This window comes from Cucurbita pepo, chromosome 11, assembly GCF_057944985.1.
Source record: "Cucurbita pepo subsp. pepo isolate OVF chromosome 11, ASM5794498v1, whole genome shotgun sequence".
Classification (NCBI taxonomy): Eukaryota; Viridiplantae; Streptophyta; class Magnoliopsida; order Cucurbitales; family Cucurbitaceae; genus Cucurbita; species Cucurbita pepo.
The window spans coordinates 10523996-10531110 of record NC_141808.1 but is presented as its reverse complement, the minus strand read 5'-3'; the positions used below and the strand labels follow the sequence as shown (position 1 = coordinate 10531110).

Below are 7115 nucleotides of genomic sequence, written 5' to 3'. Positions count from 1 at the left end.
GGATTCCGTAAATATTCTATTCCAAAAAGAGAAAGTTCGAAACAATTGGGATTTGGAGATTGTATGCAGTTACTAATTCATGATCTGGCATGTACAGAATGAAAACCTCATTCTCGATTCTACGAGTTGATGAAAGCCTTTCATTTGCTTCTCTTCGATGGAAGTTTGATTTTCCCAGAATGTATCCTTTTGGCCTCAGTCTTCTTCTGATGATCGATTCAACCTCTGATCAGAGATACCTTGGTTATATTTCATCTCTTCAACAAGTTTAGTAATGAGCATAACGATAACGACCCTATTCTTCGGAGAGAAGAACCTATGATTAGCTTTTCAGGACATTTTCATATGTTCCACTCTATGTATTCCTCTATCCGTAGAGTACATTGAATGTACAGAAATGGCTAGAACAGACTTTCTTTTATTCGTATTAACTGCTACTCTAGGAGGAATCTTTTTATGCGGTGCTAATGATTGATTTAATAACTATCTTTGTAGCTCCAGAATCTTTCATCAGTTTATGCTCCTACCTATTATCTGGATATACCAAGAAAGATGTACGGTCTAATGAGTCTACTACGAAAGATTTACTCATGATGGGTGGGGCAAGCAAGTTCTTCTATTCTGGTTCATGCTTTCTCTTGGCTATATGGTTCATCCGTGGGAGAGATCGAGCTTCAAGAACTAGTAACTGGTCTTCTCAATACACAAATGTATAAGAACCCAGGAATTTCAAGCTTATATTCATCACTATAGGAATTGGGTTCAAGCTTTCCCCAGCCCCTTCTCATCAATGGACTCCTGAAGTATATGAAGGAGTGCGGTTCGTTCGAGAAATTCCTACCTCTCTATCGTGAGATGTTTGGATTTTGCAAAACTTCATGGACATGCGCAGAAGAGAAAGACTATCCCCACTCGGACCAAGACATCCCTTTCACTTGTTCAAATAACAATTAAGGTGAAGCAGGGTCAGGAACAACGAATCCCTTTATGAGAAAGAGATTCATTTTGCAAGTTCGTTATTACGGGTAGTTCCTACAAAGGATCAGACTCATGACACAATACTTTCATTCTCGATGTAGATGCTAGTTGGTTCTCATCCTTCAGAGACTACGAGTGTAATAGTAGCATCCACAAAAGGATCACCCTCAGATGAGCATCACATGGCTTGAGAGAAGGAATCAAATCAGATGGCTCTATTTCTCAATCTTTCTGCTCCTACGGAACTAAGGTCGAAAAGATTGATCAAAATTAGTCATTCACAACCACTGATGAAGGATTCCTCGAAAAGTTCAGGATTAGTCATTTTAGAAAGAGAATGGATTCGTTCTTATACATAAGCGAGGAAGGTAATAGATAAAGGCAAGAAGATGAGTTGTTCTTCTTTCTTTACTTAGCTTAGGAGCCGTGGCCAGATGAAAGTCTCATGGACGGGGTTTTGAATGAGAGAAAGAAGTGAGGAATCCTCTTTTAGACTCTGACTCTCCTACTCCAGTCGTTGCTTTTCTTTCTGTTACTTCGAAAGTAGCTGCTTCAGCTTCAGCCACTCGAATTTTCGATATTTCTTTTTCTTTCTCATCAACCGAATGGCATCTTCTTCTGGAAATCCTAGCTATTCTTAGCATGCATGATATTGGGGAATCTCATTGCTATTACTCAAACAAGCATGAAAGGTATGCTTGCGTATTCGTCCGTCAAATCAGATATGTCATTATTGGAATAATTGATTGTTGGAGACTCTAATGGTGGACAAGCATGATAACTTATATGCTGTTCTATATCGCCATGAATGACGGAACTTTTGCTCACATTGTATCATTTGGTCTACGTACCGGAACTTATAACATGAGAGATTATGCAGGATTCTACACAATCCTCTTTTGGCTCTCTCTTTAGCCCTATGTCTCTTATCCGACGGAGGTCTTCCTCCACTAGTAGCAGGTTCTTTCGTAAAACTTCATTTATCATGGATGGCAGCCTATATTTCTTGGTTTCAATAAGACTCCTTACGAGCGTTGTTTCTATCTACTATTAGATCAAAATAATCAAGTGATGAATGACTAAAAGAATAACCCCTCACGTGCGAAATGATAGAAGATCTCCTTTAAGATCAAAGAATTCCAATTGAGTATGATTGTATGTGTGATATGATAGCATCTACTATACTAGGAATATCAATGAACCCTATTATGGAAATTGCTCAGGATACCCCCTTTTTTCGTTTAGCTTCTAGAATCTATTTCTTAGTTCAAGATCCCTCTTACTAACTGGAATCAAAGAATTAGTAGATCTGTTCCACCCAAAATGGGAATAGGCTAGGGTAGGGTTATTTAGAATCTATAATCTAATGATCGAGTGTCAATTCCATGATTCTAAGTTCATTCCATACCGGGCCAGAGGAATAGGTAGGGCTAGGTTATATACATTCGAATTATGAGAAGGGGTCATCCGAGCGTATTGAAATAGATACTATGTTTACATATGGATCCCTATGTCCTTACATTCCATTTAGGATTAGTTAGGAATAGGCGTACGGACCTTTTACATATCTCTCGTTATTTGGGACCCTATTCTTTGGGCTTCTATTGAATCGAGAAATAGGTTTTATTGTCCATTTGATATAATAGATAGTAAGGCATCCTCCAGATAATTCAAATCGAAGCAATTGGATGTCCGCCTCGGACCTATATGACATGACCGAGCAATAGAAAGACTCTAACACTCTACCTCATATATTCCATACATCACACTAGATAGATATCATATTCATGGAATATGCTTGAAAGATGCCTTGGTGGTGAAATGGTAGACACGCGAGACTCAAAATCTCGTGCTAAAGAGCGTGGAGGTTCGAGTCCTCTTCAAGGCATAATGTTGAGAATGCCCGTTGAATTGGAAGGAATAAGTTCGGCAGTGGATCACAAAATCTTGGCGATCTTTCTCTTGAATGGGAGTCCGCTTTGAAATCGTCCGCCCTGCACCCCCGATCAACAGGCAGGAATGAAACAAGGGTAGATTGATACAATAGAAACCTCTGGGAAAATGCCCACCCGTAACCCAGCGGAGAAAGTACATTACATAGTCCGTCCGTTTTAGGGATTGGCTACTTACCCATTCAGTTACTTTGGCACTGGACGTTCCATAGATTGATACAATAGAAACCTCTGGGAAAATGCCCACCAGTAACCCAGCGGAGAAAGTAGATTACATAGTCCGTCCATTTTAGGGATTGGCTACTTACCCATTCAATTACTTTGGCACTGGACGTTCCAAAAATGGGGTACTATCGGGGTTCATTCAATAATAGACGCCTGTTTGGTCATGAATATCAGAATAGGACGAACCGCCCCTTTGCTTCGGAATAAAACAATTAGAATAGGCTTGGTCATGAATATCGGAATAGGACGAACCGCCCCTTTGCTTCGGAATAAAACCATTAGAATTAGGCTCGTTGAACTGGAATGTATATTCTCCATATAGTAGGGGATCTTTCAATGGAGAGGATCCGGCGACCTAAGACGAAGAGAGAGAAGGGTCTATCTATTTGAATTAGTTATTCAGTGAAACCAATGATTCGGTATTGTAACAGATAGCAACAAAGATTTCATCCGAGAAAAGCCATCTTTTTCTCAACAATGTCTTTGTCATTTGATCCAATAGCGTTCCGTTAGATAGGAACATATTTGATAAATACTGATAACTCTCGTCGGAGTATTAGAACGGAAAACCCCATTCGTTAATGAACTATTGGTTATAAGCCATCTCTAGTGATGAATCAACAATCTGAAGTGCTTTTCTTGCATATTCTTGATAAACCTGCCTTTCTATATACATACATACATATAGGAGGATCTGTTTGGGAAGTAAGCCCTTTTACATCTCTTCGTCTGCAAAGAATTCTCGATGCGAGCGAAAACATCCAATAGCGTTCCATTAGATAGGAACAGATTTGATAAATACTGATAACTCTCGTCGGAGTATTAGAACGGAAAACCCCATTCGATAATGAACTATTGGTTATAAGCCATCTCTAGTGATGAATCTGTTGACTCTGGCAATTCGGAAGTCGACGAAAAATAGGCCGAAGGTTTTCTTCGAAAGAAAAATTAGCGGAAGTAAAAGGAGAGAGAGTGAGAGATTCACTGATAATAATGCTGAAGACTCGATGTTTTATTTTACTTCAGTTGAACGGTTTAAATAACAAATCTAATTACAAAAATAGAAAAAACAATTATACAAACATAGGAGTAGTGGACAAAGACTTCGCCCAAATTGCCAAAACAATGGCTCCTATAATCACGCTTCTCCATTCGCGTGAATTCAGATGTAACTAAATAAGGAATGGCTTTTATTTAACAATCTCCTCCTAAAAGCTGTACCTTATTATTTGAACTCCGATCTTTGAGCGTAGTTCTTCGAATTTCACCCGCGCCAGGGACTTGGTGAAAATGTCTCCAAGTTGTTCCTCTGTTCGGATGAAATCAATCTTGATGAGCCCTCGATCTGCACATTCTCGAATATAGTGGAATCTGATTTCTATGTGCTTGCTCCGGTCGTGCAAAACTGGATTTTTGATCAGGGAGATCGTAGCTTTGTTGTCTACGTATAGCATTGGTGGATCGCTTTCTCTCCCGATGAGTTCTTCCATTAGTCGTGCAAGCCAGATCCCTTGTGTTGCTGCCATCGAAGCGGCGATGTATTCCGCTTCGCAGGAAGACAAAGCAACCACCTTCTGTTTTGTTGATTGCCAGCAGATCGCGCCGCCTGAGAGAAAGTAGATCATTCCGCTGATGCTCTTACAATCATCAACGTCACCGGCCATGTCACTATCACTGTAGCCGACCAGCTTGAGTTTCTCCTTTCCGCTCCCTGCACAATATCTCACACCCCAGCCTCTGGTTCCGGCTACATAGCGCAGGATGCGCTTGACAGCCACTAGATGCTCCTCCCTAGGTGCTTCCATTAACCTGCTCACATAGCCAACAGAATAAGCAAGATCAGGACGAGAGTTTACCAGATAGCGCAGACTCCCGACAATGCTGCGGTAATTGGTGGAGTCGACTGTCGTTGTAGTGCCGGCCTTCCTTAGTTGAAGTCAGGCCTCCATTGGCGTCCTGGTAGGATTACTGTCCACAAGCCCAGTTGTGTCCAGCAGCTTCCTCGCGTATGCACTTTGGCAGATGGAGATGCCAGAAGAGTTCTGTTGCACTTCGATGCCGAGGTAGTAGCTGAGCACACCGAGATCGCTCATCTCAAAGTTTTTCGACATCTCCTTCTTGAACCTTCCGAGGACTCCCACGTCGCCTCCAGTGATTATGAGGTCGTCGACGTACACTCCCACGATCAGTCGCTTTTTTCCGTGGCCGTACGTGTACATGCCATGCTCAGAGGCACAACGTTTGAAATTCAATGACAGTAGGGTACTGTCGAGCTTCGCGTTCCAGGCTCGTGGGGCTTGTCGAAGCCCGTAGAGTGCTTTGTGCAGGCGCAGAACCTTATTAGGGTTGTCGATATCCAGGAAGCCAGGTGGTTGCCGAACATAGACGGTCTCCTTCAACTCTCCGTTAAGGAAAGCAGACTTTACGTCCATATGGTGAACCTCCCAAGAGTGATGTGCTGCAATTGCCAGCAAGAAACGAACCGATTCTAACCTTGCTCTCCGATTCAGGAAAAAATAGAAAAAACAATTATACAAAAATAGGAGTAGTGGACGAAGACTTCGCCCAAATTGCCAAAACAATGGCTCCTATAATCACGCTTCTCCATTCGCGTGAATTCAGATGTAACTAAATAAGGAATGACTTTTATTTAACAGAATCAACAATCTGAAGTGCTTTTCTTGCATATTCTTGATAAACCCGCCTTTCTATATACATACATACATATAGGAGGATCTCTTTGGGAAGTAAGCCCTTTTACATCTCTTCGTCTGCAAAGAATTCTCGATGCGAGCGAAAACACAGAGACAAAAGGCTGATCTTTGAATAGGAAAAAGAGTGGATCTGCGGGATCCCAAATGAATTGGCTTATTTGAAAAAAGTCTTGTTCATTGGAAGATCTATCTCGTGTCTGGTACTGCACGGTTACACTCTGCAAGAACTCCGAATCATTCTCCTCATCAAAAATGATCTGCTTGCCCCGAAATGACCTAGCCCAATAGGGAAATCCCAATGAATTGGGCCTTTCGATACAATCAAATGGAAAGAAAGCCCCAAGCCATATTCTACCCAAACTATGTGATTGAATAAATCCTCCTCTATCTGTTGCGGGTCGAGGACTCCTTCCCCTTCTTTCCGATTTGTATTGTTCATAGAGAAATCTCTGATCAATGATAGAACAAGATCCATTTTGTATCATATCTCAGGGATTCCTGGGTTCGAGCCGAAGAAGCAATCTCACTCGATCATTAGAAAATCGACTGTAATCTTTTTCTGTCCGTGAGGATCCTAATCCCAACAGAGCGCCTTCTACTTCTAATAGGCCATGAACTAGATCAGAATCATTCTCAACGAGTCTATAAGAAGTGATCCCATTTGTTTCATCGGGTCCGCGGATAGAGGCCAAAGGTCTTGAACGACCCATCCGGCAGAACAACTCAAAAGAGAAAGAAGTCTCGTTAATTTATTCATGCTCGTTCCAAGTGAGAAGTACCATTTGTACAAATAAGAACCCCCTTTGTTACATGATTTCTTCTTCATATAGATAGATATAGGATCCATGGAGCAATTACTTATACTTTGAAGTACATTTTGTACAACAGCCCTTCCTTCCTATCTGATTGAAAAGGATCCCATGATCCTGTACCGATCTTACCTAGCACCAAGTTTGTCTATGAAGAGTAGATCTAATTATATTAGTGTCTATAATGGATTTCTTCTGCATAATACTAATCGATAGGGCCTCAGTGGTAAGTGCTACAAGATCTTGTACATTGGAACCCATGGTTATGGAACCGAATCCATTAGTATGGAAGGAACAGTTGCTTTTACAAGTTCAATCCCCTAGTAGTATATGAAAGAGTGCAAAAGTGCTTTCGTTGTTGTGGAATAAGAAGCCTTCGTATTTTAATGCATCTATTTCATTTACTCGGAGCTATTAGAGCGGGATGGGATCCCCTT

General features: G+C 41.3%; 1 non-coding gene across 1 annotated transcript; it reads left to right on the top strand.

Moving 5' to 3' along the window:
* The first annotated feature begins 2785 nt into the window (after nucleotides 1–2785).
* On the top strand, nucleotides 2786–2866 carry TRNAL-CAA (transfer RNA leucine (anticodon CAA)). The gene has a single exon. It is a non-coding gene; the product is annotated as a tRNA-Leu (tRNA).
* The last annotated feature ends 4249 nt before the right edge of the window (nucleotides 2867–7115 follow it).